Raw genomic sequence first — 10,502 nt, 5'->3', positions numbered from 1 at the left:
TTTCTCCATCTTTCTCCTTTGTCTTGTTTGGTTGGTTCCATCCTTTTCCTGTCCTCCCCTTTGGTTCCTACCTCTGCTGCTCTCCCAGCCCTCCCTCCACCGTGTCTAGGGCTCCCCTGTACATTCCTGGCCTGGTGGCCCAGCAGCTGCTGACATGGCTGCATCTCCCGGCAGCCCCTTAGCCTCAGCGACCTCAGGCCTCATTTCCAGCTGTTCCTTCCATGGTCTGTGGCCACCTCCAACCACCGTTCCCTGCAACCCCCTCCAGCCCTGCCCAAGTTGCTGAGCCAGGGGTCCCTCAGAGTCAGGCCCTTAGAGGAGGCTGGGACCCACCTTATATTTGACCCTTTCCAACCTCCTCAGGCCCAGAGAGGGGGCACAATTTACCCATAATCACACAGCAGCTGAGCATGAGTCGCAAACAGAACCCAGGCATCCTGATTGCTAGTTACAACTCCTTGTCTTCTGGGAAAGTTTGTTTTTATTTGAAACTTGCAAATTGTTGTACATTCAGTATGTTGATCCCACACATGTTTGTTGACCTGTCTCCTGTATTGGGTTCTGGAGATAGGAAGAAGAATAAAACACTGTCTGTACTTCCAGGGGATTCTAGTCAAGCAGGGAGACAAATAAACAGATAACTACATCATGAGTGCTCTGGTAGCTAAGTAGACAAGGTGCTGCAGGAAGATGGGGGAGGAAACAAGGAACTGCCAGGGTTGGAAATAAGGTCATGATGTTTGAGTTGGGTCTTGAAGTATGGGTAGAAGTTTACCAAGCAGAGAGCAGGTGGGTGTGGAGTAGGGGAGCTACCTAACCTGAAGAAAGGCATGGAGCCATTGAAGAGCAATGGCCAAAGTCTCCAAGCATGATGTGGGGAAAAAAAATGGCCTAGAATAAGAAGGATTTAGGTTCTGGTTTCAATCCTGCCAAGGAGTCACTGGATACCTTTAAGCACATTACTCTGTGTCTCAAGTACCTCCTCATCTCGCCAGGAGGATGCCCGTAAGGCCTTATAGCTGTAGAGCTGCTCTATCTAATATGGTAGCCACTAGCCACAAGATACTATTTAAACTTTAATTAATTTAAATAAAATGTGATGTAAAATTCAGTTCCTCAGTTGCACTAGCCACAAGCTACTGGTGAAGTGGCCTCCATGTTGGGCAGCATAGATATCAAATACTTCCATCATCTCAGGAAGTTCTATTGGACAGAGCTGCTCCAGCGACCTGGGATTCTGATGGGGGAAGGGAATTATCCCATCCCGTCACACAGCAAGCTCTCCAGCCTCCCCACCTGCCTGTTCAGGAGGAGATCCCTAAGAAGAGGATGGAGAGGACACACCATTCCACTGCCCAGCCCTGGTTCCTGCCTCACAGAGGCCCAGCAGAGGGGACAGTGTCCTTGGTCCCTTTGTCAGTGCATGCTATTTTCTTATTTAGCTACAGGAAAACCTATCACGGTGCCTGACCTGTAACAGAGGGCTTTGTAAATGATCAGATAGTGTACTCCCACCCCCACCCCCATTCCCTCACGAGGAAACAGGTCCAGAGGAGCCCAGTTTAGAACACCTAGAGTGATGGAACTTGTGGTACAATAGTGGTCTTTGGGCCTCAGTTTGTCCGAAGCATTTCAGGTTTTATTTAAGTTGTAGCCCACATGATCCTATGAGGAGCCTGTGTGTCAGACAAATGACACTGTCTTATCTGTGGCTACATGTATGATCATGTCTTGGAGCTTGCAGGAATAAAACAATGGAAAACCCTGTTTGTGATGCACAAGACTTTCATGTGATCTGGTTTAATGGTTTAGCAAAAATGAATTAGGTAGTGGATGGAATGGATATTTTTTAAAAATAACATGAAAGTATTACCTATTCTGTACCAAGCACTGTTTTGAGAGGGTCTAAGAGATAACAACCCTGTGAGCTCGGGAGGTGAGCACTTTCATTATCCTCGCTTTACAGACAAGGAAATGGAGGCCAGGGTAAGTGGCTCACCCAAGACATCACAGCTATTGAGTGGCAAAGCTGGGACTCACCAGTGCAGTGACCTCAGAGCCCAGATTGTGAACCCTCATCTAGAGCCCTCTCAACTTGGCAACTGTTGAACATCAGGACTTGAGGGAGGCTTCGGGACCGCGTAGTCCCATCCTTGTCTTTAATTATGGGGTTGCCGAAGACCACAGAGGGGCATTGATCTGCCCAAGGTGACCTGGCAAACTTTTCATGGCAAATCTTGAACCCCAGTGTGGGGCCTGACTCCTGTTTAGTGTTCTCTTTGCTTCACTACTTGAAAAGGGCCTAATAAATAAAATGATCCACCTGAGCATCTTCTGGCTGCCCAGCTTGTGCTGGATGCTTTTGTGGAAAAAACTTGCACTTGCAAAGAGAGGTCCTGGAATCAAATCTTACCTTGATTGTTTACCCAATGACTTCAAGTGAGTCACCTTTTATGTCTTGGCCTCAGTTTCTTCAGATGAAGAATAAGGATGTAATTGCCTTAAGGATTAAAGCAGAGTGCCTGGCACAAAATAATTGCTCAAGAAAGAGGAATGGATTCTGAAGACCTAGGTCCTGCCTTCTACAATCTGAATATGGAGGCAAGACTGTCATGCAAGGAGGGATTGGGGAACAGCAGAGAGCAGGCTTTGTTGGTAGATCAGAGAATGAATGTTAGGACAGTTAATGTGCTGTTGGCTGCATCTGGCAAAGGAGTCTTTAACCTTGCGGTGATTGATTCATGATCAAGACACCATCCAGGAAAGGCTGGCCTGCAAGAACCAGACTAGACACTAGGTGGAGCTGGTGGCCCACCTGGGAACCAGGAAAGACCAGCTGACAGCCTGGGGAACTGGGTGACCAGTAGTTTCACACTTTTTGCTTCAGTCCCATGTCCTACAGAGAGAGGGACACTGGGGGACTGAGGGTCAGGGTGCTGTGCTCTGGAAAGAAGGGTAAACAGGAATTTCATACTCTTTGCCTCATTACTCATCACAGCCACCCTTTCAGGTATTATCTCTGTTTTACACGCAAGGCACTACGACTCAGAGAGGTTAAGTAATTTCCCCAAGGAATACTATTAAGAAGTGGATCTAGGATTTAAATGCAGGCCCACTGATTCCAAAGCCCACCCTCCTTCTAGGAAAATCTGTTGCTCCCTGCCAGTGGAATCACTTTATCAACAGAGGCTAAACAGGATGTTAAGGGATATCACACCAGAAAATAGAACAGGGAACTAAAACTGCTTCCTTCCCATGATCTGTAGACCAGTTCCCATCCCTTTTTCACCTGGTCACTGCAATTGCTTCCTAATCCATTTCCCTGCTTCCCTTCTTGCACCCCTAGGGGCTGTTCTCCACACTGACCTTGTTTAAATGAAACCACATCACATTGTTCCGCAGTTCAAAACCCTCTGATGGCTTCCTATTCCAATTAGAACAAATTACTCACCACACCTACAAGCAGTGGTGTGCTGGTAAATGCTTAACAATGGGCTCTCAGGGATGGGGAGTGCTGATTTGTAGCATTTGCTAATTGGGGTGTATGTTCTCCCTCCACGGCCAACTTCAAGCTTACAACATGACATCACTGAACAACAAGCACTCCAGAGCCAGTCTGAGTTGGCTTCAGCCCACCACTGCACCAAGGCCCCCCATGGAGGATTTGGCCCCAGACTACTTCTCCAGACAGATTGCTTATCCCTCTCCCCTGGCTCACTCTGCTGGATCCCTGGCCTTCTCTCTGTTTCTTGAACATAACAAGCACTCTTCTGCCTCAGGGCCTTTGCACTTGCTCTTCCCTGTTTGAGATGCTCTTCCCCCAGATCTGTGCATAACTTGCTGCGTCACTTCATTCAGTGTTCTACTCAAATGTTACAGAGAGGCCTTCCCTGATTGACTTACCTAAGATATACTGACCCCCACCTTCCATCACTTTGACTCCCTTACTCTGCTTCAGTTTTCTCTAAGGTCAAAAATCACTACCTGATAATAAATGATAGACTTATTTATATTAATACTTACTTGTCTAGGTCATCATTGTAGTCCCACCCCTAGGACAGGCCTGCCTCAAAGAAGGCACTCAAAAAATATTTGTTAGATTAGCAAATGAGTAGTTACCTTTCCTCTACATGTAATGAGTCCCCTGTGAAGCCAGGCCAAGCCTCACACAGGTTCAGTGATGGGACATGTGAAACTCCTGCCTTGAGTTATGAGCATAAAATTGGTTCTGGATGGTGTCCCAGGATTCCAGGGAGAACCAGCCGTCCACTAGGCAGGGTGAGTAGGCAGAGAAAAATTGATCCCACTTGAGAAAAGCCTACAAACTAAAATTCCGAAACACACAAGGAAAATTAATGAATAAAGTCAGGAATAACATCCATCCATGAAAAGAGAATAATAAATTACAAATTAAAAACAAGTAGAAATGAAACAAAACCATTTAGAAACACTGGAAATGAGAAATATATTTATTGAAATAAACTAAAGAAACAGACTATGTCTAGAGTGGACATGATAGAAGATAGGATTAACTATTTGGAAGAGAGAACTGGGGATTTCACCCAGGATGTAGCAAGAGATAAAGAGATGAATTATGAGAAAGAACAGTATAGAAGTTAGAGGGAATCTAATGCAATAGATATGTTGCAGGCATTGCTGGTGCCCAGCCCACATTCCCTTAGCTGATACCAGCAGAGTACAGGATAACAGCGTCCTGCATCTCCATCCGAGTGCATTTTCTGGCTGCAGAAGCATGCTTAGCTTGCACAGGGGCAGTTAGAGTACTGGGGGAGTTAGCCCCAGGAAAGACCCTCAGCCAGAAGGGGACAGTAATTCATGGATAACGCTCCAGCTTCCTTGTTCCTTGGTTGGATAATTATACAGCCTGTTTCACATAGTTTCTCATAGGTCCCACAGCAGGACAGAGCCTGTAGCTAAAAGGAAGACTGAGAAATGTAGTCTTTATTCCAAGTGGTCATGTGCCTAATTAAAAACCAGAGATTCTATTACTAAGGAAAAAGGGAAAAATAGACCCTGAGAGATAACTGGCGTGCTATGCCCTAAACAGTTAAGAGACATGGAGTATCAGTTGACAGACTGCTATGCAGGAGTTCCAGGAGAACAGAGGAAATGCAAAAGAAGCAAGATGAAAGAATAAAGGCCGAGAATTTTCCAGAGTAAAAGAAATATATGAGAGCTCAGATTCAGATTGCATACTCCATGCTGCACAGAACAAATAAAAGTAAATTCACACCTACCCATGCTGTAGTGAAACCACAGCATATCAAGGATAAAGAGAAAACATAAAAGCTACTACAACAGCCCCAGACTTCTAGGACCCCTTCCAGAACCAGGTTTCATGCTGATGACTCAGGCTCTCATCCTTGATGCTGGGGGGCCGGGGCGGGGGGGTGGTTTACATCCAGTCACTGAACCAGCGTGAAGCTTGGCCCTGGCCTCACGCAGGCCGCATTTAGCCTCTTCTACCCGAGGGAGCCAAATTCCTAACTCCTCACTGCTCCCCCTGCTTCAGTGCCGGGACCCCTAGCTTCCATGCTACAAAGCCCTTTGTGTGCCTATTGCATTTCTGGTCCACGAAGATGTTTATCCTGGTTTGAACACGGCTATTCCTGCCTTGAATTTATCTTTTTATATTATCGCTCTGAGTTTAGTGCGTGGAGGTGGGATTCAAAACATGAACCTACAGTACCATCTTGACAAGAAGTTTCTGGACCCTTTGAATCTCTGTAGAGTGGAGACAGTCTGCCTGTGATAGGACTGTTTCCAGCAGCCAGACTTGTAGATACCAGAAAGGAAGGAGTCTGCCTTTCTAGAGGCTTCTGTTTTCTCTTCCAAGGAGACACAGGCCCTGGAGGACCCAAAAAGCCCCCTGAATAAAGCACATTGGGCCTCCTGGCCTCCCAGCCTCCTGGTTCATTGCACCCCGACTCTCCCAAGTCATTCCATCATGGGGCTTCCTGCCAACACTCCACCTCAAAGGTCTCCACTGATGTGGGGCTTTAGGTGTTCACAGCTATATTTGAATTTCAACCAGGGACTCATAAAGATGTTTTCATCTTTGAAATGTACAGGAATGGAATTCAAATGGCGGAATGACAGGTTGTGTGTGGGGTCGATCGGCTGGGTCAGAGACATCACACCTGGCTGGCGGGGAGAGCTTTCTGCCGACGGGAGCTGTCCAGCAAGGAGTGGGCTGCTGTCACTGAGGGAAGTCAAGCGGGGGACTGCTGACCTTCCACTGGGCACCGGGCGGGGCCCTGGATGGAGGGAGTCTTAGAGCAGGAGGGAGGATTCTGGGAGAAGCAAAGGCAACAGCTCCACAGAAGCATCCTGTACATTGAAAAGTGTCACTAAAATGTTCTTACTGTTCTAAGAGGCTGCACTGCTACTCCGAAATCCAGCCTCTCTCCTCATACTGATGTATTTCCAAAAGCATATCCTCCACTGCCACTTGTGGGCCCTGAGAATTGGGTACATTATCCCCCTTTTGGGGGGTCTCATCTGTGAATGGAAAGGATTAGATTCAACCCTAGCAACGCTCAGAATCTCTGTCAGCAGAGAGAGCTTAGGAGTCTTGGCGATGCGGGGCTTCCCCACTGCTCCGGAGACCTCGGCCGTCTCCTCAGGTCACCGCATGCATGTCTATCCACCTCTGAGACCCATTCGGAACAGGTGACCCCACCTACCAATACTACTGCACTTCAAAACCTGAATTAATGTTAGTGTTTTACAGTTACCATAGCAGTGAGATTTACCTTCTTCTTTTATAATTTAGAAATACTAACGGGATTGCTGTTTTTGTCTGTGTTTTAAAGCCATAGCATTTTTTCTCAATGCTACCACATTTGTGATGCCCTTAAAATTTACTCTGAAAGGTAAATATAAGGCCAGAAAGACTTTCTTGGGGAAAAATGGGTATTTTTTTCCCCCAAATTGTGGTGGGGCTCAAAAATTTTTATAGCATGACTGGTAGCATATAAGACATTTTATAGCATACTTGGTGGCATTTAAGGGATTTTCTTAATGGCCCTTTCAGCATTAATCTCCCTTGCTGGCCCCAGCAGTTGAAGGCAAGGTCCTTGCAGCCCAGTGTACTTGTGGCTGCTTCGAGAAAGGAAGGGACTTCATATTTGTGGAGCACTATATGCTTCAGAGTGCTGTCTCTTTTAATCTGTATGGGAACCCATTTTACAGATGAGGAATCTAGGCTCAGAGAGGTGAAGTGACTTGCTCACAGCCACACAGCCAGGAAGAGGCAGACAGCACTACCCTCTTAGCCATGCTTTCTCCAATCCTCCAATTGGTTTCTGTTCAGCCTTCTATTCTCCAGGAGGATTTCTGCTTAAGCAAGAATTTCTATGTGAATTATAACCCTTAGGTAATTACATATTGTCATGACTATTTTAGCTTTCATCTGCATGGCACTTAACATTTTGAGATAACTTTTCTGATTATAAGAATAATATGTGAGACTTCCCTGGTGGTGCAGTGGTTGGGAATCCGCCTGCCAATGCGGGGGACACTGGCTCGAGCCCTGGTCTGGGAAGATCCCACATGCCGCGGAGCAACTAAGCCAGGGCACCACCACTACTGAGCCTGCGCTCTAGAGCCCGTGAGCCACAACTACTGAGCCCACGTGCCACAACTACTGAAGCCCGTGTGCCTGGAGCCTGTGCTCCGCAACAAGAGAAGCCACTGCAATGAGGAGCCCGTGCACCGCAACAAAGAGTAGCCCCCGCTTGACGCAACTAGAGAAAGCCCACGTGCAGCAACAAAGACCCAACGCAGCCAAAAATGAAAATAAATAAATAAGTAAATTTACTAAAAAAAAAAAAAAATTAAGAATAATATGTGATCTGTTTCTTGCTAACTTTATTTGGGTAACTTTTTATTTTCACAGGAAGAGTGGAGAATTATAGATTCACAGGAAGTTGCAAAAATAGTAGAGAGGTCACATGACCCTTCACCCAGTTTCCCCCAACGGTACCATATCAAAACCAGGAAACTGACATGGTACATTGTGTGTGTATAGTTCGTGTCATTTTATCACAGGTACAGATTTGTGTAAGCACCACTGCACTCCAGACAGAGTGTACCACAAAGAGCTCTCTTGAGCTACCTGTATAGTCACACCCATCCACTTTCCTCCCACGATCCCTCACCCCTGGCAATCGTGAATCTTCTCCCCATTTCTACAATTGTGTCATTTCTGGGATGTCATATAAATGGAATCTTGCAGTACGTAACCTTTCGAGACTGACTTTTTTCACTCAGCGTAATGCTTTGAGATCCATTGTTGCATGTAGCAATAGTTGGTTCCTTTTTATGGTTAAGTAGTATTCCATCAGTGGTCAGTCTTGAAAAAAACTTGGAAATACAGAAAGTATATAAAAATATACATAGAAAAAAAATCCCAAGCCCCCAGATTGGGGGGCGTGGGGTGGAGGTCTCTCGGTTTCCTTCTTGCCCAGGTCAGGACTAGTGTAGGCCCTGGGACCCATGGGGCCAACCCTCTGCAGACCCAGGCATCAAGACGGAAGATGAGACAGGGAGAAGACAAGCCATTTACCCCAAGCCCCGCTGCTCCCTCTCCTCTGCTCCGTGGGGCTCCACCTGGCTGCTGCTGGCTCTCTCCTTGCATCTCTGTCTCTTTTCTTTTTTCCCCTCTTTCTCCTCACCCTGTGTATCTCCATTTGTCTCTGAGTCAGTCTCTCTCTTTTTCTCAAACCACAAAACATGGCTAAATGCAGTTTCCATTGAGTGCAAAATCTTGTGTCTGTGCTTCATTATTCTGTCTGGATTTGTACATGTTTTCAATTGCATAATTCCCCTCCTTCCTCATTTTCTCCCCAAGACTTTCTCCCACATAATATGAGCATTTGGGGGCCAGCTTTTGACAGTTCTGCCTTTGAATGCTGTAAAAAGTAGAGCGAGTGCTTCTTTCAGTCCTGCTCCACCAGGGAAGATTTGTTGGCAAATTCCCCGGGGTTCCTGCAGGGCTTTGTCCCTTAGGCCAGTCCTGGGGGAGGGAGAGCTCCTTTACCAGCATGTGAGAAGGCCAAGGCTTTGGAGAAGCCTGCCTTGGGAGAGTTCAAAGAGCATTCTGATGACCAGTTCCAGACCTTCCACCTGCTGGCAACCACAGTGTCAGATCCAAACTCCCCTCTCTGGCTTGTTCAGAGCCTTTAACTTCTGGAACTGAACCTGTTCGTTTATTCTTTCAGTCAGAAAGACTGGGTAGTATATCTTCTTGCTCCAATAGCCATTGCAGTTTGGAAACAGGGTTGATTGATAGATAATAACCTAAATATCCAACAAGAAGAGAATAGCTCAGTATGTTGTGAGATGTCCCAAAGGAACAAACAATACAAAATCATTAAAAATCATAGTTTGGAGAATTTTCAGAATGGGAAAATACTCATGATATGCTGTTACAGTCCAAATGATGTAAAGATACATAGGCATGGAAAAATGACTTCGAGAAAAGGCACCAAAGTGTTAACAGTTTTTATTTCTGGATGTGAGGTTATAGATGACTTTTGAAATTTTTCTTAATGTTTGCAATAAGCCTGTTTTATTTTTATAATCAGAAACAAATATCCATTATTAAAACTACATGAACTTTGCTGGATAAAAAGTCATTTCCACAGTTCTCCACTCAAGAGTTGGAGGGCTTCAGCGTCTCCCCTCCCCTTGACTCCACGGAGAGGTCAGACCCCATCCAGGCACCTTTCCTTGAGCTCAGGACCCCACTGCTGTGCCGGGGGGGTGGGGTTGGAAAGCACACTCTGCACTGCAACCACATGGCTGCCCTGTTCCCCCTCCCCGGCTGTGGTTACAAACGGAGTTTGCAGCGTGGACAGGTCCTGCTTGATGCTTCTGCATCTCTGCATTGCACTTCCGAAGCCAGGTGCTGCCCCACTTCCTTGATGCAGTGTCCTTGGTCCTCCTCAGAGTGGATTAGATGATCTTTGTGCCCTCTGTGTACCCAACACACACCCTTCAGAAGAGCAGCCATGCTGGGACCTGACAGGGACACGAGCCTTCCAGATGTATACACACCACCCAGAGCTCCCTAGTTCCAGCCCATTGTACTGGAGAGAGTACAAAGTTCTAGAAACCCCCCACTCTGCCATGAACTCCCGCCCGAGAGAAGAGAATCCAAGAAAAGGCTATCAGTCCCATTTGCCATATGGAAATTTACATACAGTGTGTGCCACATTTTTTTTTTGACCAAGGGATTTTTGAGCCAGTTCTGAGTGCAAGTGACTGTAGCCTGCAGTCTGGCTGCCATCGGGAATGGCTTAGGGCTGGAGCCAGGGAGCCAGTCTGCCTTGGTTCCAATCTCAGCCCCACCACCTTGGGCAAGTTTCTTCCCTTCTCTGTGCCTCAGTTTCCCCAACTGAAAATCGGGAGTAATAATAGTACCTGCTTCCTGGAATCATGGTAAAGACTAAGAAGTTGATTCAGCAAAGCCCGAG

This window comes from Balaenoptera physalus (genome assembly GCF_965194825.1).
Source record: "Balaenoptera physalus genome assembly, chromosome: 1".
In the NCBI taxonomy this organism is placed as follows: domain Eukaryota; kingdom Metazoa; phylum Chordata; class Mammalia; order Artiodactyla; family Balaenopteridae; genus Balaenoptera; species Balaenoptera physalus.
Note: the sequence above shows the minus strand (reverse complement) of the source record.